This window comes from Hetaerina americana, unplaced genomic scaffold (assembly GCF_022747635.1).
Source record: "Hetaerina americana unplaced genomic scaffold, ioHetAmer1.1.p SCAF_10, whole genome shotgun sequence".
Taxonomy (NCBI): Eukaryota; Metazoa; Arthropoda; class Insecta; order Odonata; family Calopterygidae; genus Hetaerina; species Hetaerina americana.
The window spans coordinates 21,295,690-21,318,889 of record NW_027286070.1 but is presented as its reverse complement, the minus strand read 5'-3'; the positions used below and the strand labels follow the sequence as shown (position 1 = coordinate 21,318,889).

The 23,200-nt window shown below is 39.9% G+C and overlaps 1 protein-coding gene across 1 annotated transcript in view; it reads right to left on the bottom strand.

Moving 5' to 3' along the window:
* The window catches only part of MESR3 (misexpression suppressor of ras 3), a 301,273-nt gene that overhangs the window by 90,269 nt on the left and 187,804 nt on the right, over window positions 1-23,200 (bottom strand). Inside the window, exon 4 of the mRNA XM_071598439.1 lies at window positions 7,805-7,844. The gene's annotated coding sequence lies outside the window, so the exon portion shown is untranslated. The remainder of the gene's footprint in view (window positions 1-7,804; window positions 7,845-23,200) is intronic.

Genomic DNA, 23,200 nt, shown 5'->3' with positions numbered 1-23,200 from the left:
TACGAGAGGGTCTTACTTAAAATTAGTAAAAATTATTGAAACAGAATGCTGAGGGTAATTTTCTTCCTTCCTTCAACAGCATCGTATTTCATAAAGTACTGCAAAAAATTAAATGTTTTTCTCTTGTCTATAATTTTCACCAGATAAAAAGTAAAATATTTATTTAATTCCATTTTTTAGCTTTTCCAATTACGGATAATGTTGGAACGCGCAATAGTCATTGCTCATAAATTCAAAAGATTACATTGTATGGAAAAGTTATTAAGAATTCGTTACCCTTATGCTCTGTATTATATCCATATATAATCCACATTTCTTATAGTATTTTAACACTTTGGATTTTGTCATTCTGATTCACCAGGCTGATATTCGCAAAGCATCAGGTCTCATATGTATTCGAATTAATATTTTGAATAAATTAAAGTAAAGATATTTTTCGGAGTGGGTAATTTTACATGTTTAGATTCATTTCTATTCAGTAACCGAGGACAAATTCTACACAAAAATATGCAGCATGTTTACTGTGGTGTGTTAAATTAAAGACATAAAAGAACCAAAATTCCCGCACACAGCATAGCAGATACGTATTTTAACGTCGAAACGATGATATACCCTAAATATGAACACTTATACATCCCCTTCTGGGCGGGCGTTTCAATCAAATCAACAACCAATTAAAAATCTATAGCATGCTTCATTTTATAGAAAGAAAGAAAACACAACAATTCCACATTTACACTTTATTCAGACGACCATGGTTTCACCACTGCGTGGCATCTTCAGGTCGCGTGACATCTTCAGGCTAAAACAGTCTCTTATATGCTTCATTTTAGGTTATCATGAGTCGTAAAACCTATCCTTCTCTCCTGCATCCCTCCTCCTGTGCCATGGAACACCATACAAATCCTTTTTCTTCCGTTCGTTCACTACCAGTCAACTTAAGATCACGAAATCTGTTAAAATCAGCGCAGGCCTAGCTCACAGTTTGTAAAGTAATTATTTGAAGGTATCCATTAATGGCACACATTCAAACCCGCGGGAATTATTTATTTTTAAAATAACTTTCTCGTGAAGTCCTTACGATAAAACTTAAATGAATATGTTCAGTTAGATATCGGTAACAGGCAGCAGGAATTTGTACCAAAGTTTTAGAGGAGGAAGTATTAAGAAGGCCTACACCTCGTTTTGCTCTGGCCGTATCCGAGAGCTAGGTTGATATATTACGAAAAAAGCGGTTTATAATAAAGATGTTAACTGTCATAAATGTAAAAATACGTTGTAAAAGGCATTATTTTTTACTCTCCTTAACTATTTAACATCCGAGCACCAGTCAAGCATCGGATTGATTACTATTAATTTAATATTTTAAGTCACAAACAATGCTATGAGACACAAATGGTTTGGTAGCCTTGTTTGTAGAGCAGTGGGATACTTAACGAAGTTTCGGGTTCACAGCTCATATGTGATACCTTTGTACAACCTCAACAAAAATATGCTTTTTATTAGATACCAGAGCTTCATGGAATTGTTAGCACTGGGAAAGAAACTGGCTTAACCTCGCTGAATGTGTGAATTTCACACCTAATTAGCCTTACTGCGGGGAGAGTAGAACCTTAGTCTCTCTGAAACAACCACTTCAGCTTGCACTGTTTACTTGTTTATTTCATTCATTGACTAATTTATCATCCTTCCAACCTCCGGTGAGCCTCAGTTGTCGTTATTGTCAGATCGGCCGGAGGTTGTGGTGGACGTTAAAAAATCACGCGCATCGCGCGCCGAACTACTTGATTTTCGATGCCCCCAACCTACGTTAGGCAACAAGCATAAATCATAGGCACGAAGCAGGCCGAAGAACCTTAGGAACCCAGTCTTTTGTACTCACGTTCCAATGCCATCTGCATTCACTCTGAAGCCCGTGTGCATTCAATCAGTGAACCTAATACTCCACCCGGGACAATTATTCCAATTAGTCCAAAAGAAGAGCCAGAGTAAATTTTCTTGTCCTCAGAGAACATCTACGCATCGTATTTGGCCCATTTTTGCAGTGAGGAAAACTTACCGTGTCAGATGTTACTACCCACAGCCTTTTTCGTTAATATTTCTGCGGAATCATTGTTAAATATAACGTGTTGGCTTTTTGTTTGTGAAACTCGTAGCTCCTTATATTCATTTCATGACTGAGAAATTCCATTAAGTGGCACGTAAAACAATTAAGTCTATTAAAGATACGATCGGATGTCGATCTAAACTCCAACTCTCTAACTTCCACCATTTCTTACCTGAATAACTTTTCTGGTTCATATTCAGCGATTCGAGTGTAATTTGCCTATTCCTTCAGAGAGCATCCTTATTTGGCAATATTTCCATATTTTTACATGGGATTCATGTGCACGTAATTGAGTGAGATATTTTGAGATGAAAAATTACGTATCTATATGGGAAGTTTTTTTTCTTGTTAGTTTAGCGGGTTCTGCATGAAGTTGTAAAATATTACCATAGATAAGTTTGAAGAGGGGAAGCTCTTGCTCTCTCAGCTTCAAGAGCGTTAACTCTATCGCGAGGGCAAGTGCGTAGGCGGAACGGGAAGGAGGAATGAGAAGGGCGGTCGGAAAAAAGGTCTGAGAAGATGTACAGACCCGTTCCCTCTGCTGCGGCTTTTTCAATCCCTTTCCCGAAGCGGTACGAAAATAAACTTGCCAGAGATTGTGCATTATGATGCCCCCCTCCTTCTCGCCTCCCCTCGTATAAACGTTATCCGGAAAATGAATTATAACCTCCATTTTTTTGCTGCCCTTGATGCGTTTCAGAGGGGATGAAGTTCGCTAGTTCCTTCCAGAATCCATCTGAAACTTCTAAAAGCCAAACAAAGGTCTACTTAAATTGAGGATCGTTAGAAAAATTACAAAACGTTTAATTACTCTCGATTTATTTAAAGTGGTTGATATGCCTTAAGATTGAATGGTACTAACACTGAAGTAATAATTATTGTCTTTTGAAAATGTTAAGATTCCATTGTAACTTATGGAATCATTTCTTGTTAATTGGGAAAATCTTGACGCATGTTTCGCCATTAACGTGCTTTGATTGTAATGCATCTTCTTAATTGAATGTATCTTCTTAATATGCCATAAACATTAACTATCCTCTACTTTGTTTTATACTTTATGTAATAGCTAGCGTTTTCATTGAATTGAAACTGTCGCGACTGCTCTTGAAAAAATGCAGAGCTGTTTCCAAATTCGTTTATACGGAGTGTTTAATAATTACCATATGAAAATAAGCGTTTATTTCTCTTTTTAGACTTGATTTTACGAAGCTTACGGATCTGTTTCATGACTTATACCACAAGTATATTCATTTTATAAATCATTAGGCACGCTTTATACGTTTACGTCATGCAGCGATATCATATCGTTTTTGGGCACGCTTGGCGAAATGAGAAATCGCGAGTGGGACGACAAATGTCAATAGGGCCTGACGTATTGGGAATCAGAAAGACATGTCATTGCCCCACCGCTGCCGCAGGAAAGATTCGGCCATGATTGAATCGCCACGCATGGGGACAGCTGGAGGAGGGGAAGGGAGGAGAGGGGCCGGGTGGGGGGGCGTGCGATAAGCTGGCGTAAAGGGGAGCGGCGAGAGGGGACGGGGAAAATTTGTACCACTCACCAGCGACATCGGAAAACAAAACACGCATGAATGGCGTTTTCCGAGTTAATTAAGCAATTAATGGCGTAATAGAAAGGAATGGGTCTGGTGTGGGGGAAGTGCGATGGCGAGTGGTGGGGGGAAGGAAAGAGGAACGGAAGGGAGGTAAGGGAGTACGAGAGGGAAACAGGAAAACGTTGAGAGAGTGGATGTGGAAATGGAATGAGGAATCGGCAGCCGGGGAAAAGTCACTTCCATCAATCTTCCAATGGAGCGAACTAGAAAATTCATGACGGCGGTGGTTAAATGGATTGTTCGCGTCACGGTTTGTAGATACTCCTTTGTAGTATCCCCATCAAGTGATCCTTTTTCAATTCATTTCTGTAGTTCCGCAGCGATTGCGCTTCGATCCTACGAAAGGCTGTACTAAAACCAGAGGAAAGGCCGCAGAGAGCCATTTTTCGTGCTGAGAGTGCGTGGTGGAGCTTTTGATTTTCCACGGAATTAAGATGAAATAGGACACAACTGTACTCCGATTCAATTTGGATCTGAAGGCGGAGGCAGGATAAGATTACCTCCTCCAATACGCGGTTTGGTTTGGAAGAAATGCATCTAAACCCATTTATTAGCAACCTACATCGGAATCGGATACCTTGCCATGCGAGGCAGTGGATAAAGACTCATTTCACAGTGAATGGTTCACCCTTCAATTCAATCTTTCTCATTGCGTCCAATTTTCCGTTGACTGGTTCTTCGTTAAACGCTACCTCCTTTGTGATAGGTGAACTGTAAAATGGCAGAATTGAATAAAAAATATTAGTGTATTTTTCCGTTCCTATTTATTCCACCCATATTTTCTATAAGTTTTGTACCATAGAAATGGAAACTGAATGGTAGATTGAAGTGGTACATTGGCTAATTTACTGGCCTCCCACCCCCAAGACCCGTGTTTGAATCCTGGAGGTGATATGATTTTTCAGTGGTACCCAGATCCTTGGTTGGGGGATCATGTGGAGAGCACTTCAAATGGGGTTCGTCGTTCGTCCTATGGGACGCTAAATTTTGTGACCTTTTGTGGCCTCTCTTTAAGGGTAGAGTAATGCCCACTTCGGCTTTCTATCCAGCCCTTATCTCATTCTCTGAAAACCATTACTCTGCCGAACTGGCCACCTATTCTTAGCGCTGCAAATGATCTTAGCTGTCGTTCCCTTCCTAATGTACTACTACTACTAATGAACCGAATGTCGGACAAGAATGCTTTTGCAGTGCTTAAGAAAAATAATTATTCGCAGTGCTAATTCTTGGTAACATATTAGTATACTCTTCTCCATTAATATATCTCCATATTTCGTAATTCAGGACTATACTACAGTAGTATGGGAAAGGAATGGTGGAGAGAAACCCGGCGCCGGCATTAGCCTACTCTTAACGAAAGTTACCAAGGGGTCCGCAGTTTAACGTCCCGTCCGACGAACATCGTGCTGACTCAAAATTCTCTCCACAAAGCACCTCAAGTAGGGATCGGGACACCACTGAAAAATATGACATCTCCAGGAGTCAAACCTGGGCTCTCTAGGTGAAAATCTAGTTCGATAGCCAACGCACCACCCCGATCCCCATAAATATTATTTCAATACACATCAATTTCCATTTCATTAATTTATACGAAATTCCTTATTCATTTCTTCGAGGGCGATTTATGAATTCTCAACGAAGTCGCTGCACGTACCAAGAATTACACTAGTGAGCATGATAATATCGTCTCGATACCGACGTAGAGCGTACCTCAAAGTGAAAAATAATAATTCCATCGGGTTTATTTCTTGAAGAGTTACTCTGCTGACGTAAGAATCAGTGGTGTCATACCAGCTCGCACGCGTACACGCCCACACGCGATCTCTCTCTAATTGGGAATGATGAAGAGGGGTGTTTCGCAATGGTTGCCGAATCTTCAAAAAATAAAAGAAGTGGGGTCATGGGCATGTCCATTGACTTCTACATTGACATCTCAGTACGTAGGGGTCGAAGGTGTCCCGGCATCCATGGGATGGAGGCGGGCAGAATTCTTGTGGGAGGGGTCGATGGTCGAAACGTAGCCAGATCAGTCAAGCGTCGCTGAGCCACGACCAGTCAGCATTTTTGCCCTCCGGAACTCTCTCCCTGGACGACTAGAGAGCAAACGAACAGGAGTACATGGGCACTCATACGCAAGCTCACCGCACAAACGCAAACGCGCATCCTCTGAAACAGCAGGCTGTGCAAACAGGCTATTAGGCACCAAAGGGTCTCTTCAACGTGGACGCAGTTAGGCATGAGCGAAAACTCGGAAACTCTCGCGTGCCATTTGCTCTCAGCTTTTGAATTTCCGGAAGCGCAAGCTGAAGGAAAATGATGTACTGTATACGGTCCTTTCCGAAGCCGAGAAAATTTTCGCATATTTAAAAAAGCTACGTTTTCTTTTCCCACTTTCAAAATGGACGTAGTTCTTCGAGGCTATATTTAGTGCCCACTATAATTTGAAATGGGTGTATGGATTCCGATGATGTAGTTCATTCATGTCGTTAAAATACGTAAGATAACATTGCTCTTCCCCAGAATGTACTTTATTCATATTTTTCATGTGCCACTATATACTATATAGTATTTTCATTTTATCTCACCAAAAGACGTTGATTTATATCGAAACCGGAAAAAGTGTATTATGTGAAACTGCAACATTTTCCTCTTTGCACATTTCAGTGTCTTTATTGGAAGTGAAAACTTGCGAAAGAATGACATCTGTGCCTAAACGAAAGAGTATCAGTCTAAAGCCATCGAAAACGGCTTCAAGGCATGTTTCTCTAATTTTCAATTTCTGATCCGATAGTAAAGTATACATTTGATTGCCAATCAATGATATCGAATTTAAGGAAGTGAACCTACCTTTGTCATATTAAACTTATTTAATGATTTTCGTCAAAAAGGGAAGAATAGGTTCTAAAACAATCTCACCAAAGTTTGAGAGAATCGTCTCCCTGCTATCGGCACCATTGCAATGCGAATAGGGCTTGGTTATCTCATTTTTCTACTTCGTTCATTCTAGATGTCACGAACGAAAACACATTTTGCACCATCTCGCAATACCTCAGAGAAAACATCAATTTCTAAAACCTACTTGAATTTGTGATAATACTATTCCAGTTAAACGCTTTGAACAGTCCATTAGATATTACACTCATACAAAAACAAAATATGGCTAGTTGGAAAAAAAGAAGTATTCAATATTACTACAACAAAAAAGATCCCAAGCAGCCAGAAATGTTGTTAAAAGAGTATTTAGTATAGTAGTAGAGTAGTAGTGATAGTGTCTTCCGGAGTACGGCATATTTACCTTCTTTTCCTTTACGATTAATATTTTTGAATAAAATAAGGAGCAAGATAGTTTGTTATATATTTTGCATGCATATCTGGCATTATTGAAATTTTGATCGAAACCCATCGACTAAATTTTTCATAAACATAACAGTTTCAGGTTTAACCTAATGAAATTCTTTTATGATGAGGGTAAAAAGGAAACTTTAACTTCCACAATAAAGATTTGATATTTCACGACCATGGTTTCGATGCTGCGCATCATTATAAATAAATAATCATAAATTTTTCATTGCTGACAAGTAAATGTTTCATTGCAATGTAAATGGTTGGATATTCTTATTTTTCCTTGTTAAAAGGTATAATTGTTCGCTCCTAGTTTCAGAAGCAGAAGAATTCATTCAAAGTTCAAGGGGAAAATCGAGGGGTGACTCCAAGGGGTACCATTATATACCAAAGGCGAAGATTTTTCAACTGCAGTTTGTGCAAAAAATTAACCCCAAAACTTTTTCAGTGTTTACTGTATCTTTTAGCGCGGTTTCTTTCACCGTGCCGAAACTTGCTCTCTCAGTCGCCACATCATAACAACTCTGACAATGAATACCTCATTCCATTTCAACGTCGACGTCAAACTCCGGAGTTCTCTCGTCATTTCAAACGCTTTGGAACTCTGAGAGCGTTCCTTCCCATCGTCATAGCCGTTTCCTCTCCCTTACATCTACACCGAGCCCATCAAAATTCCACTTCCATCTCCTCAACTGAGACTTGACACCTTCCCGAGAACCATTAAATCTCTTCCACTCACCTCTCCTCGGATTCAGCGGGATCCCGCTCCAACCGGAAACCTGGAAAGAGAAGAAGGAAGGAAACGTTTGAATAATGGGCGAGATGGGAGTATTATTAAGGATTACATCAGATAAAACAATCACTTGCCGAAAAGAGTTTTTTTAAAAACATAGATTTACATCCGAACATCGCCGTCGGAGGAGGATCACATTATCACTCGCCGTCACGAGTCCTAGAGCTCTAAACTCAACCTAGCGGTGTCTTACGCTTTAGACACACGATCGAGACCTTTAGTTGGCGATGGATTTGTCATAGTTTGAGATGGTCAAATGAAGAAACCGAATAACGCGCCTTTCTTGGCGAATCCTGCACAGTGAACAAAACTTACGAAATGGACGCTAAAATTTCCCAGAAAAGAAACATTCAAGATTAGCTTCAGGCACCAGATAATGTTTGGATGTATGTTTTTCGGCATGTGTTAAAATGAATTTCCAAATGTAGTATTCCTGTAGATAGCTGTAATATGCTATATCGTGTGTGTGTACACACACACATATTTTTAAGGCCCGGGTTTGATATCCGAGGACGCTTCAGGTTACCCTCAGCTTAACTCGAGCCGTGCGATTTTTTGTGTAACAGATATTTCATGGAAACACATGCAGCATAGTTAAAGGTTGTGCCTTGATGACCCTCCCACCCTGATTTGTGAATTCCACACACCGTTGGGTTTAGTATTAGGTGAGTTATACCAAGACCTATCAAAACCAACCTTCGGATTTATAACTGTGGTCTTGGAATTATATAAATATAATTGGAATATACATATATATATATATATATATATACATACATTCACATATATATGTATATAAATTATAATGTTTACGTATATTATACATAAAAAATAAATATAAAAACACAGATGTACATTTTTAAACCATAGAGACACAAAGAAAGGACACTCACAATATGTTGTTTTGACGTTTCGACGGCTCGACCGTCAAAACGTCAAAACAACATATTGTGAGTGTCCTTTCTTTGTGTCTCTACGGTTTCAAAATCTACATCTGTGTTTTTATATAATTGATAATTGTGCGTCGCCGAAGAGTGTTCCATATATATATATATATAAATAATGTGTGTATGTGTATATATATACACACACATATATATATATATATATATATATATATATATAATGTGTGTATGTGTATATATATATACACACACACATATACATATATATATATATATATATATATATATATATATATATATATATATATATATATATATATATATATATATATATATATATATATATATGGGGATCGAGATGGTGCAGGGGCTAACGTACTAGCTTCCCACCCTGAGGGCGCGGGTTCAAATCCCTGCGGTGTTGAATATTTTTCAGAGGTATCTCGATCCCTACTTGAGGTGCTTTGTGGAGGGCACTTTGAGGGAGTACGCCGTCCGTCGGATGGGACGTTAAACTGCGGACCCCTTGGCGCCTTTCGTAAAGAGTAGGCTAATGCCGACGCCGGGTTTCTCTCCACCCTTCATCCTTTCCTGTCCATCCCCTATCGCGCAAATGACCTTAGCTGTCGGTCGCCTCCCCTCAAAACTACTACACACACACACACATATATATATATATATATATATATATATATATATATATATATATATATATATATATATACACACACACACATTCAAACACGAAATCCCGCCATACGGTGAACAAATATTCATTCACATTGAAATAGATATAAGGAAAACGGATAGGAACACACATGAAGGACGAATATAGTAGAGGTGGGGAAGGCGGAATCAAACGGATCACAAGAGTAAAAATATTTCCTTGACCGGGACTCGAACACCGGATCTTTCCACTTATCGGGCGGATGCTCTTAGCGCTTGAGCTATGGTTTTGGTGTTTTTGTCTACCTTTCGGCTTCAGCACCAGATATTTTTTTTGGCGTAATTTACAGTGAGATCCGTGGGCTTAATATGTCGCCCAGTGTCCATATTCTTCGGTCAAGAGACTCATGTATGTATATATATATATACACACACACACACACACACATACATACACCTATTCCGTTAATAAGCACTCAAAAATAAGACCAAAGAGTGCTTAGTGAATAAAATTGAGCATGGAAGTCGAAAGCCAAGAAGGTAGTTGGGCTGGTTATCATCAAGAAGGCTTTTTTAACCTTGCGTTCCACTCGTCGCCACTCACAAAGGTTAACGACAATATTCGCGACGCTGTGCTCTTAAAGCCTTTTTCGCGTGCTGTGGTGGTTTCCTGTTGCGCAGCGAGCAGTTGGCGTGACATTCTTTAGGAGCATGCTTCCGTTTTAATGTTCTTCAAGAGAACTTTTCACTCCGGCACTATCAAGCAGTCGGTGAATTTATTTTTTTTCGGCCCGGAGGACAAAGTTTTCTCGGGGAACTTGTTAATTCATGGCAGCTGCACGACCTCTAAGAAATGAAATTCGTCCGCGAGTTAACCATTAGCTTCTTCTGGGAGGCTTAAGGACAGTTCCCGAGTTATACGGAGAGAGGGAGTGAGAGGGAATTGGGCGGAGAAGGGCAAGATCAAGAGAGAGATTTATGGTGGAAGGTTATGAAAGGAACAACACGGAAATAAGGGATGAACACGTCTTAATTATTTTTTATCGTTTCTTCATCGCAGAAAGTTTTCAAATTAAGAAAGAATCCCAGCTATTCCCGTGCATCACCCTGCCCGGTTGAGAGGAGACGAATTCTCTGTACTCCGTTAAGGATTCTTGCTAACTTTCGCCACAATTTAATTTATTTTCGTTTTGTCGCGGTGTTTATTTAACTTTATGCGAGATTGAATTTGTTTTTGTTTTTCAAATTCTGTGGAATGAAAATGAATATTTGCATTCCACAGATGGGATTTTTGTATATCAGTGTCACTATTTACGATAACACCATCTTTTCAGGCAAAGAAGGCATTAATGAAAAGTATATGGTTACGTTGTGATATTTCCTTGTGATTTATATTATTCAGAAGGATACTTGTCAGTCCTCAACTGTCATATATTCCAACCAATCATCCCAAGCCTCTCGCACAATTGCTTTCTGAGCATTTGACAAAATTGATGGGTTTGTTTTACTATCGCTTATTTTAAATATGGCATTGAAATTCCAGAATGTGGGAATAACTTATGCTGAGTTGACGAAGAAAATTGAATACTCTAGATGACAACTCATCTGGGCAAGAGCGTAAAGACATTTATTTAAGTTATCTAATCAATTTGAAGCATGCAAGTAATCAGGTCACTGCATTTTTCAATCATATGTGGCATCATATTTAAAACCATTCAACCTTTTCCTAAATCCCCGATAAAATAATAATAATATTTTGATTAAAAGAAAGGGATTTGAAAAGGTCTAAAGTGTGTGATCACCGAATTAAGTTACATATCTAACTAATATACACGCCATTGTCTTAATCACAAAGTACATATTCCTACTAATTACCACAGAATAGGAATATACTGTGCGAGGTGAAAGTATGCGTGTGGTTTACAATCATATTCAGGATATTTTCGACCGTTATTGAGGTAAAATAAAATCAAATCATGTAGCTAAGTTTAAAGAAAAATTATATCTGAATGTCTGTCTAAAATGTTGACCGCCATTATACTTGCAAAATTGTAATAAAACGGTTCATTTTTAATATTTTAAACCTGTAATCACATAATATATTTTGCCAATGCTATTTAATTCGTGCATACATTTTCGTTTTAATTTTAATTAAAGGCAGCAATTTCACTCTGGAGGAAATTTAATTTATAATTATAATGTTTCAGCGCTTAACTTTTGAATATTCTAAAAATTGGTTTTGTTTAAGCTTTGAGAGCTCGCAGAGGTATCCTATAGCTACGAGCTAAAGAGCTCGTAGCTAAAGACCCGTATCCTATAGCTACGAGCTAAAGAGTTCGTAGCCATAGGATAAACCTTTAATTTGCTGAAACCCCAATTGTTGCTTAGTGTCATCTGAATTGTAATTGAGGAGGAAAAATGGGCAGGCTAAGATTAATTTTTGACCCGAGTAAGCGAATCATAATTACTATTATTGAGAGAAGCTACTCCTCTCACACTGTCGACGGTGACTGAGACCACAGAAATATTAAAAAATAGTAATTTTTTACTTTTCTGCGTGCTCTTTTACTCAACGAGTACCACTTAAACGTTATACCCTACCAAATTTGTGAAGTGTATTCGATATGACAGGTCATTGCAGGGGCAGATGTCTGGTGGTGTTTTCTTAGGCGAGACTAAGAAATGTATCGGTGCCCAGTGTTTGTCAATCCAAACCCTACCTTAAACGGAAGAATGATCGTGTTTATCACGAGGTATTCTTCCGTTAATACCGCGTTCTATTTTGAATACCACGTATCTGTAGGAAAATAAGTTATTTAAAAGTTTAATGGGGACAAATCGGCATGTACTGACAAGTAAAAATTATGTCATTAGGTATTGTGTGACACTAAGGCAACCACTCCGCTAAGACTCTACTTACCAAATTCATTAATTATTTTACCTCCGGAAATCAGTTATCATATGGTAGCCCATGTTTGCTATTATAAATTTACTTGAACCTTTTAAGGTTTTTCATTGTTTAATTTTGGGACGAGCTACATCCAATCATTTCAAAAATGTTTTAAGTGAAGATTTATTGGTAAAATAAACAATTTTCTTTAAATTGACAATTGGCTAAAACACTGAAGCGAATACAAATACGGCTTGTCCAGTGGCAAAGAAAAAATAATTAACTGACTCGAATGAATTCTTTTTTAACGGAGAAATCCTATGCGAAGTGATTGATAACCACAAATGTAACACAATTTGGTTCGCAGTAATGATTTTCTGCGGACGAAAAAATATTTGTCAAGGGAAGATAACTTGATTTTTTGCAGTTGACGCTATCGAATATATGTTGGATTAACAAACTGTACATATGTTATGGTCGCCATCTGTCCATGTTCCCATATCATATACAGATCCCGCAGTGCGTGGGCTGCGGAATATTTTTTCCGTGTGTTAGGAGTTCGATTTCTCCAGCGGCCGTGAGAATACGTTACACTAGCTAGTAGCGTGGGAATGGTGGTACCTCACTATCAAGCTTATGGCAGCTCATGCTAATTAACTTTTGATTACCAGAAATGTAATGTGTGAAATGTACGTCGCCCAAATGCTTTTCATTTTTAGCATCTGTTCTGTGACCTGAATATGCGTAATGGACCAATTAGTAATTATCATCTAAGGGCTGTATATTTTGCGATTACATCTCACTTGGGATTAATTAGGCAGTGATCGTAAGGCATTCCATATAAATGAATGCATGATAATGCGTTCATTTTATGACACGTTTTGTACCGTTCAGAAAATAAGGTTTAACGGTAGTCGTTATGATTTGAATTTCAAAATCGTATTGGCATTCTCTTAAATCACGCTAGAATCATTTTTTCATGTAAACTCTCTGATAACAGTATTTCCTATTTTCGGATTTAATGCGTGTGTATAATTGCTCAAAAACCGCCCGCCATTCAATGTTGATTCAACGGCGTTCTGCGGGACATCGCTTTTCCTGTATCTATTATTTTGGTCTCCCCATAAGCTCAGGCAGAAACGTGAAAGAGATTCCGCTTGGGAACACATTGTAGTTGAAAAATATTTTCCTCGATTAAAACCCACCCCATTCCAATCGCCATGAAGTACTGCGTCCGTTAACACACATAGACGACCTGTTCTTGACGACCGCGCGGATTGAGCGTTAAAACTTCCGCCTGATTGAATTATTCCCGTGACAGTTGGAAAACAGAAGATTCTTCCCTCTTGGAACTTCGGGTCAATGCTCGCGAGCCACTCTTGTGGCGCATGAACTCGCTTTATGGCCTTTGATTCATTTTGCGAAGTTTTGCGAAGGCAGCACGTGAGGGAACGATGTCTTTTAACGTTTCTTTGGCGACTTCATAATATGGTCGGGCGCTCCTAGCTCGGAATCAGGTCAAACACGCAAGGGCGACAAAAGCGCATGAATGGGTCCCCAATTTGCGATGGGGCAGCTTTTGATTTCCTTTCGGAAATCCGAAACGATCGCTCCAGACGCTAATGTTAAGTGCAAGCAATCACCACCCATGGTGCCTTTTATTGGCAACAAATGAAAAACGCCGTTTTGGAGTTCACAAAATGACGCTTAGTCGGAAAAACAACTTCTTCACCATCGCCGGAAGTCAATCCCAAGACTGGTTTGACGCAATTCTCCGCTCAGTTCGACTGGCGTTCTTCTTGTCCCATGTCGCATCTCTAATGGGTGAACTTCCTCCGCAGTTCTTCCCGTTTACTTTTCCCTCTACTAATATCTTGTTCGGGTCATCAAGTGTCAAAATTTATCCAATAAGGTTTAACATTTTTTCCATTCAGATATCATTTTATTTCCATTTTAATAATCTTCACTTTTCTACAATTTCAAATATCCGCCCTTCAATTTCACGGAGAGAGAAATATACTCCAAATGTCTTTAGATGTTAGATCATAGTTTGTTTCATTCTCATTAACCACTGCCGGGAGTGTGTTAGCCCGGTGAATAGGAGCGATGAGCCACTGACTTCCGGTTGACGTCTATAGGCATCCCGATCTTCACCCGTGCTATGTGATTTTGTGGGTTTGAGGTTTGCCTGAAAAACCACAAGCGGTATGGTGGAAAGAACTCTCCCATATACTCTATGACTTCCTTATTTTTGCTTATCACACAAGGGAGTAACGAGTACTTCAATCTAACGGTGACATTGTCTATCTCTCTTATTTTATCCCTGTGGCCGAATGCACCAATATCATTTGGTGTCATAAATAATTGCCTATGTGTTGCAAGAAAACTCATGTAACCCATACATTTCTGAAAGTTTTACATACCTACTTCGGAGGTCAAAGGGCTCCCAGCCTAACTTTTCAAAACTTACCTGCCACGCTAACTCTCTCACTCATCTGGAGATTATGGACCCAAACGTATCATTTTGCAGATAACGTACGATGCGACATGTCCGAGAGCCCTGGGTTCGAGTCTCTCCTCCGCGATGCGCGTCGCACTGTAGGGCAATGGATTTTTATCGAGTGGGACGTGGTGGGATGAGCCGCCCGAGAGCATTGCGAAATTCTCATTTCCCCTAATTGGAATCTCGCTCAAGGAAGTAAAAGAGCTGGACAAGGCATTCCGATCTCGTTGGGTAAATGTGTGTCAGCTGCCGCAAGTATTAAGCAGTTGGAAAGAACGCTTCTTGACCGACTCGATGGCGTATGGAATGTTTTCTCACTCTTCATGCTAATTCATTCAGTGAATGAAATGCCTCCAAAAATATAGGAGGAGAACATAAAAGCACGAGTCCGCTCATCGCGGTAGGATGAACAACTGAAATACGAGGAATGGGGGATGCTCGCGTGTGGCGTTAATATTTCTGTGCAAATTGTTTTGAAATTCTTAACGAATGAACGCAGTCTTATGACTAATCCTTCCGGAGCATAATTTCTAGAAGTTTGTGGAAATTGCATGAAGTTTACATTCCATACCCGCGTAACTCTAGGACGTTTAATTATTCACCTACACATTAATTATTCACATCCGCTTCCCCCACTCCTCCTCCTTCCCCTACATACCTCAGTGGCGCATTCTCCCGGGGAATGAATAAACAGAATAATGTACAATAATTATTTTTTTTCATTTTTTATGACTAAGGGGGGAGAGAGAAGATGAGCGTGGGTGCAGATGACGGGGATGGATCCTCGGAAAAACTCACTCGGGAAACCGCTCGTGCAAAAATAAAAGAGCGGTTTAAAAAAACGGAACTATAAAAGCAGGAGTCAAAATCCTGAAATCCTTCAGACTGGAAATATTTTATTCAAAAAGTTGGGCGGGCTGGTGGGATGGTTGGGTGGATGTAAAAATTCAGATTATATTTTCGGTCCTTCCGCCCGGAATTGGGGTACTAGTCCACGTGCGAGCGCCGTTCTCTATTCCGTTGTTTTTCCCTTCTCTCTTTCTCGCGTGCTGTTCGCCGGGAAGGTGAGGAAAGAAACAGCAGTAAATTGATAGGATTGCGCGGGAAAGCTGATTCCATTCAACACACGCGAACGATTACGCAAAGTAATCGAGGAATCGGAGTGAACGGTCAGGGGCCGTCCTTCATCGGTCTCTCTGCTGCCGGAAATTTTTCTTCTCCTCTTTAGGATTTAAAGAATCGAGGAAGATGACGAATGGAGGAGAGGGAAACGTTAGGAGAGCTGAAAGACAGTGGGACGTCGGTGGTGAATTCTAGAATGGTCTGTGCGATATTCAACTACCGACATAGATGGTCGATATGTCGCTACGTGAAGAGAGTAAGCCTGTTAGATATGTTGGAGGAATTATGCCGAAGGCCCACCAATTCACAAAGACAGCGAAAAATATTAAGCTGAAAAACGGCACGTAAAAGTCGAATCTGTTCGTGAGACCGAAGAATTTATTGTTTGGCGTACTCGAATACATGATAAGTGAAAAGGAAGGTTAAAGTCCTCATTTTTCCCTAGGACGATGCATGGTCATTACAAAATCTAACCCAGGAACCCGCAAATATTTTTATTTAAAAAAACATAACTTAATAATATAATCAGACACCATTTGGAATAATCCACTTTGTATCGTTTGTATAGATACGTATTCATGTGTTAGTGAATTTAAGTAATTGAATATTCATCTACATGAATGAACTCATATTTGAATGTGCATAGCTAGCGCCCCAAAAACACCCGACCACACGCCGCGTGGCGACTTCCGGGGAATCATGTAGTTGTAGATGATACGAAAGAAATATCGAAGTGGCGACGGTTTGTATCCGCGTGGCGATAATGATCTGGTACATCGAGCGATCTCGGGAATATCAAGGAATTCACTGAATATCGACTATATCTTTCGTATACTCATAACGAAGATAATTATCGAACCTCGAGTTATTGGTTCCTTAAAATTTTTCATATCGATTCGATTGATACGTAAAAATATCAACACGATATCGATATATCGCCATAACGCACACCCACAAATCTGGGTCACGTCGACGCGGCCATAAACGCACGCTCATAACATGCACATGAGTCACGCACGTTCCCAAACGCCAACCGGGAGGAAAACCGTGAGCCACCGCGGAAGGAAAGAGAAGAGATAAAAAAGAACAGCAAAATAATGACGGTTGAATGGCGGAGATAACATTCCGGGCCGTTAGCGCTCCCTACGTGGCGATTTTTTTTGGCAAGGGGGTCGGAACAATCATGGGAGATGGACCGCATGGGAATTTTCCCGTCGTTTCATTCCGTTCTCACTCTCATCTTCCTCCCACATGCCCCCTCCTTCTCATTCTTCCTCTAACTCCGCTCCCCTTCGGGAAAGCTTAAATCTCCCTCCATATCAAACAATGATGTAATTTACATCACTCGCCTCCGCCATTTCCTCTGGAATCATCTTGACGAAAAATAAATGCCATCCGACGCCCACATGGCTGTCGTAATCTTCCCGTCTTGCCAAAAACGGGAGTTTAGCCAAAGATGCTGTATATTTTGCGTTTTTGGAAAGGAACTTTTTGGTACAAAAAACGTTGGTTCCTTCGTTATCTTCAGTTTAATGACCGTGAAACATAATTTTTTATCGCCGGTTGACGCATGAGAGCAGACGTTGCGCTCGTTGAGAAGTCTATGATATCATGAATTTTCCTTATGTGAGAAAAGATTCACATTTGAAGTTTAATTTAAAGCTCTTGAAATAATATGGCCTAGGATTAACACTCCTTTTTCTTCAAGTTTTATATTCTTCGAGAACAAAAACAGCTCAACGGTTATCGCACCCTTCTGTGGAGGAGAATATGAACAGTGCTAACTTGCAGGAAACATTTATTTTTCACGGAGAAGGAACAAATCAAGACGAAATAATCTCTCAGCCAGCATTAAAAGTAGATGATTCTATGTTAATGATTTATTAAATTTTGGTCATTTGGTAAATTTTACACTAACCCAATGCCTTTGGCTTCCACTAATTTGAAGAAATTAAATTAATGCGATTGTAAAAATGTAAAACATCATACTGTCGCCGGCAGTATAAATTTTAAGTCAGGGAAAAATGAAATATCCTTACATCAATGAATTGCGTGAGTATTTCAAGGTAACCAGCAGGCAGGATTGTCTTTATTGTTTTAATTACAACCGCTGAAGTATGAACGTTAACGGTAAAAATATATCATTTCTGAATAAAGACATTTTTGCACCAATAGTTTACCCTTTGTTAGAGTCTATAAAATATATCTGAAATTTTGAAAATTGAGATTTATTTCCATTAAAGGAACACAATTAAATGTTTGAAAATTTTTAAATCGAAATTGTTCACAATATTTTCTGCATGGTAATTGATGTGACTTAAGTTTGCTGGCAGTATTCGTTACGCTCATACTCATATCCGTCAGATATCAGGCACGTATTCCCCCGGTCTGTCACACAAGGAATGAATGCCTATTATTGAGTAATCACATCGGAGGGTATCACGGCCGGTTTTTAGCAGATATGAGAGATGCACGCATGCTTCTGAAAACTGCGGGATCCTCATTAAAACTGGCATCAACTTAAGTCTCCCGCAGCAGATTGAGCAACGAAATGATATCCGACACCACCACCTCCCCAAATAAAAAAATAATACGAAATAATAGAGGTCGAAGAAACGAGCGGCGTTGACGTCGTTAACCCGAATGCACTCCTCCCCTGCGGTGAATGACACAGCGAGTGCCCGGGAAAAAGTAATTGCGCGATGCACCACCCACCCCCTTCTTTTGTTTTCCTTCCATGCACGTCAGTCAGTTCGCGGCGAAGGATTATGGGAGCGAGGAAGAGGTAGAGAGGGAATTTTCCGTGAATTCAAACAACATGCCCCCCTCCCTCCCATCCCTCCCCAAACGCGGATAAGTGCGGCAGAGATTTATTCATCTATTCGCCGCCGCAAATACGCGCCATCTTTTCGGCAACCCACGCCCACATAACTTCCAGCAGGGGACCCATCTCAATTTGCATTACTGTGAGCCGTCCTTCATCAGTTTCACGGGCATTAAGAGGTAAAAACGTATAACATGCACACCTACCGTCCGCCTCTGCCCTTCGGCGTAAGCCTCCCGAGAGCGATGGGCGTCCGCGAGTGGGTGGAAGGGTTGGTGAGGGCGGGAAGGGGAGAGGAGACATTGGCGCGCGCGGGGGATTTTTAATTAGAAACGGGAGAGTTATGGAATGGTTTGCTGGGGATTTTAATAAAAAAAACAATATTCCTTGTCTCTATCCCCTTTTCGGGGCGAATAAAATAAACGGATGGCCGAAATATACCTTCGCGCTTTGTTAATCCGCGGCAGGGTGGAGGAAATAAATTTCATCCGTGCCCGTCCTCACACAAGATGATGAATGGAAATTACAATAAATTGGGAGGGAAACGAAGTGGAGGGGCAATTGTTACGAGCTCATATCTGACCGTATTTCACGATCTGTCTTTTGTGTTCACATTTCCACTTCAGTGACCCCGTGCGGGCTCCAGCCTGGTCGAAATTTTTTTTCCATTAACTCTTTATGTTTACCAGCAACTTCCCGTTTAAACATTCGGAATTGAACGCTTGATTTTTTTTATTTTGAAATATTTCCTTTGATTTATAAAATATTGAAAATTTTTAATGTCTCTTTATGTTCAGAATTTAACTGTCTCCTGCCATTCCGTAGGCGCTGATGCTCCGTCCGTGTATTCTCAACGAAGGAATGTCGCCATAAGAAGGTCACGAGAGTTTTTACGTACCAGTGACTCATCGGTGAAAATGGGACGTACATCTTAGGATTACAAACCATGAAATACCAAAAATAAATTCTGCATTTAGCTTTTGTGGAAGTGCGTTCCGTAATATTTCAAAACAAAATGCAGGAAAGAGTCCACGTTCTAAATGGTCGTAAATTTTAAAATGCACTCGCTCTTCTACCGCAAAAGAAGTTGTCGTCGATTTTGCTACTGCATGCACAACACCCAGGATCCCAGGATGGATTCCAACATCCAATTTACATCAAGGCATTTCGCAACGTTTTTAAAATTTACATATGTACATGTAAATGTTCAGGAATTTGATTTACTCCGTCTGACGGTAGTGGCTCCTTTCCGCTGGCAATAACTTATGCAGTCAAATGCTATAAAGATTATAAAGGCTAAAAACTCATAGCTAGGTTGAAACATGTTTAGAAAAACTAAGTCACGCGCAGGCAAAGGAATTAGAATAGCAGTGTTGAAATATTTTATCCTTGAGTTACGATATAGATGAGAGAGGTTAACAATATTTAGGAATTAATGGTAATTAAAAAAATACATGTCACCGTCGAAGGAAATACAAAAAATTACCATATTATACATTATGGTGGAAACAATTTGAAATTGGAAAATGCCTTAGCATTCTTCTTGCCCGCCCCCTCTATACTATAGGGCTCTAAGGTTAGTCTGGGGCACTATGGCTGGATGAAGGGTCTACTGCTCTGTGATCGATCATTTTGTGGAAAATTCGATTCAACGTAGAGGAGAAGGGGGGGTATCCATCTACCCCATAAAAGTTATCAGAGTCTTAGCTGTTTCTATCGCCTCCCATATCAGCCGAGGGCGGTAATTATTTTCCCTAGCAATGATCTTGCGTTCCACGAAATTGATGTTGTGCCTGAGTGCTGCTCTGATACGACGGAAATACGATATATATCAGGCAAAAACACTGCAGGCTCGTTTCGGGCCTGAAGATGCCAACTGAAATGCCGGTGAAACTGCCTTTTAACTGGTTAAATTAACGTGGGAGGAATCCGAACACCACTAGAAAGTCACTATCTTACAAGTGTGTAAATATTTTGTCATGGAAGACTAGAATGATGTGGCTCACTACGGGACTGTGTGTCAACAAGACCATACATACGCCCCTAATTTTCCAATAGTGGATTTTGATAATATACACGTATTTTGGCGGTTGGGGCAGTGAAAATCTTTACGCTGAATTCTTTAAACGTTCCCTTGCATTGTCAATAAGCCCATTAATTCAAAATGTTGAGTTATGCTTTCATCTTTTTTCTTTAAAATACCTTCGAAAACAGAGCATCGCAATATCATAAATATGAATGGAAAAATATTATCAAAATCACATTGATTCCGTAAAAATTAAATGTTTTTAGTTATCAATGTAATACTTAAATACCTTACTGAGCTAAGAGGAGGAAGTCTTAGCATATGCTGTTAAAAAATCACGCGAATGGGTCTACATGCAGACACAACCATTAGTTGATGTTACACCTCTATTAAAAATTCATCAAATATACAAAATCTCCTAATTAGTACTCTTTGGAATAAACCTGGCATAATTTCTGTTGTGGAATTTCATATTAAGCCGTAAAAACCATCCGCGATTGGCGAAGGAAATATGTGTCGGAGGGGGGGGGATCTAATTTTGTTTCATCTCTCCTTTTCCATCTCGAAGAGTGTAGCATTTCGCCTGAAACTCGAGTCATTAAGATTCAATCACCACGGATATAATGAATTCCCACGCCTTAATTCTCATTTTGGATCCCCCAGCACGGCGCCAGTATTGATCTCTAAAATCCGTAGATGCATCACTACAGTCGAAATTGTCGCTCTTTTCGGTCCAATTTCCAAGAATAACTACGCTCGTTAAGTCGCCATGTTAAGTTGAAACTGGAAAACAGACGCTGGGGAACGCCTCCAGTTGGAACGAAAGTATGAAACTATGCCTTATTTAGGGTACTTTATCCGTTCATTGCTTGAATCCCAGCGCATCCAAATCATCGGTCTTGCAATGCTTATTCTCGTTGGTATTATGACCACTCTCAGAGGTAGCAGTAATTTCTTGCTCATATTCAAGTCTTTTAAAATATTTGGGGAACAATTTTTCCTTAAGTTGATTCACTGTAGCTTTCCAACTCCCTTGTCTTCGAAGATTCACCGTTTTACATTTATTAGGCTTACAATTTTTCACCTACTTATAGTATATGCACAACCCTTGCATTTCGGAAATGAGTAAAACTTTTACGCTCTGGCGTCACCTTGAAACCATGCAAAACAAGGCTGTTCGGTCGTTACTCCAAGTGAGTCGCTTCACTAGGATGGCCGACGTGCGAGCGGCGCATAAACTCCCATCCGTCGCGGAATTCATTCGCTCGCAAGTCGCGTCTTTCAAATCCCGCCTCGCACCGTCTGGAAATCCGCTGCTACAAACCATCTGGGACTATGATCCCGGAGAGAAACACACTTATACACTGCCTAAAGATATTACTCGCCTATGAGTCTTTACTATGTCTTTTAATTTTAAATTTTCTTCATAGTCTTAAGCCGCTTCACGGCCGGACGGATCTCTTCCTCCGTCCTCCAAGTTATTTTAGTATTATTTTATCCGCTTCACGGTCTTGCTGTCACCCGCTTCCTCAAGCCCAAGTGTAATTTCCCGCTGTGGGAAATGGGCGACCCTCGCCACCGCTTCCATTTTGTACCGCTCTATGCTCAGAGTGTGCCGGTGGGCAGTTAGTGCTGTTAGTGACGTACTTTTTTTTTTTTCTTTTTTGTAAAAAGCCGTTCCCTGTCGGCTTTCCTTTCTTGTTAGATTAAGAATTCATATTTTATTCCTAGTTTTAAGTTTCACTTTCTCGCAAACCGCACTTCCACCTCAGCCATGTTTCTTTCTTCAATGCCATGCGTTTCTTATGTACACTGACCGGTAAAGGTGGGACTTCACTCACCGGGACGGTTTATACTTGCCCGCTTGGGCAGTCAATGAACTTTTGTGCATACACGCCAAGCATTGAATGGGATTTTACAATACCATTTTTATATGGTTTTAATTCCTCGAGGTAAGATATGTACATTTGTTTTTTTATTTTTTATGCATTTGAAGTTCTGAGATGTTTAGCGAAAGTTTTTACCCCAATATGTATAATAATTAAGTTCACTATTTCGTTAATGAAAATATTTTTTAATTATTGTGCGTTAATTTAGTAATTCGTAGGCTTTTGCAGATTTTTCTTGGGGCATCTTTTCATCTTTAAGGTAAAAAACTTTGATGAGAGGGAGTTGAAAAACCTCCACGACATCTACAGTGGCTAAGATTCAATAGATATTTGTCATGGCCGGATACAGATCATGCTATACGAGTAAAATACCTATCTACCGATGCGGAAGAATGTTTTTGATGATTCGACCACGATTTAAAAAGAAAATTGGAATTATCGTTACGAGGCCATAGGTATTTTTTCGTTGGAAAGAGTCTCTTTGATTTTTGCATAAACCAAAACCTTTATTGGTAGG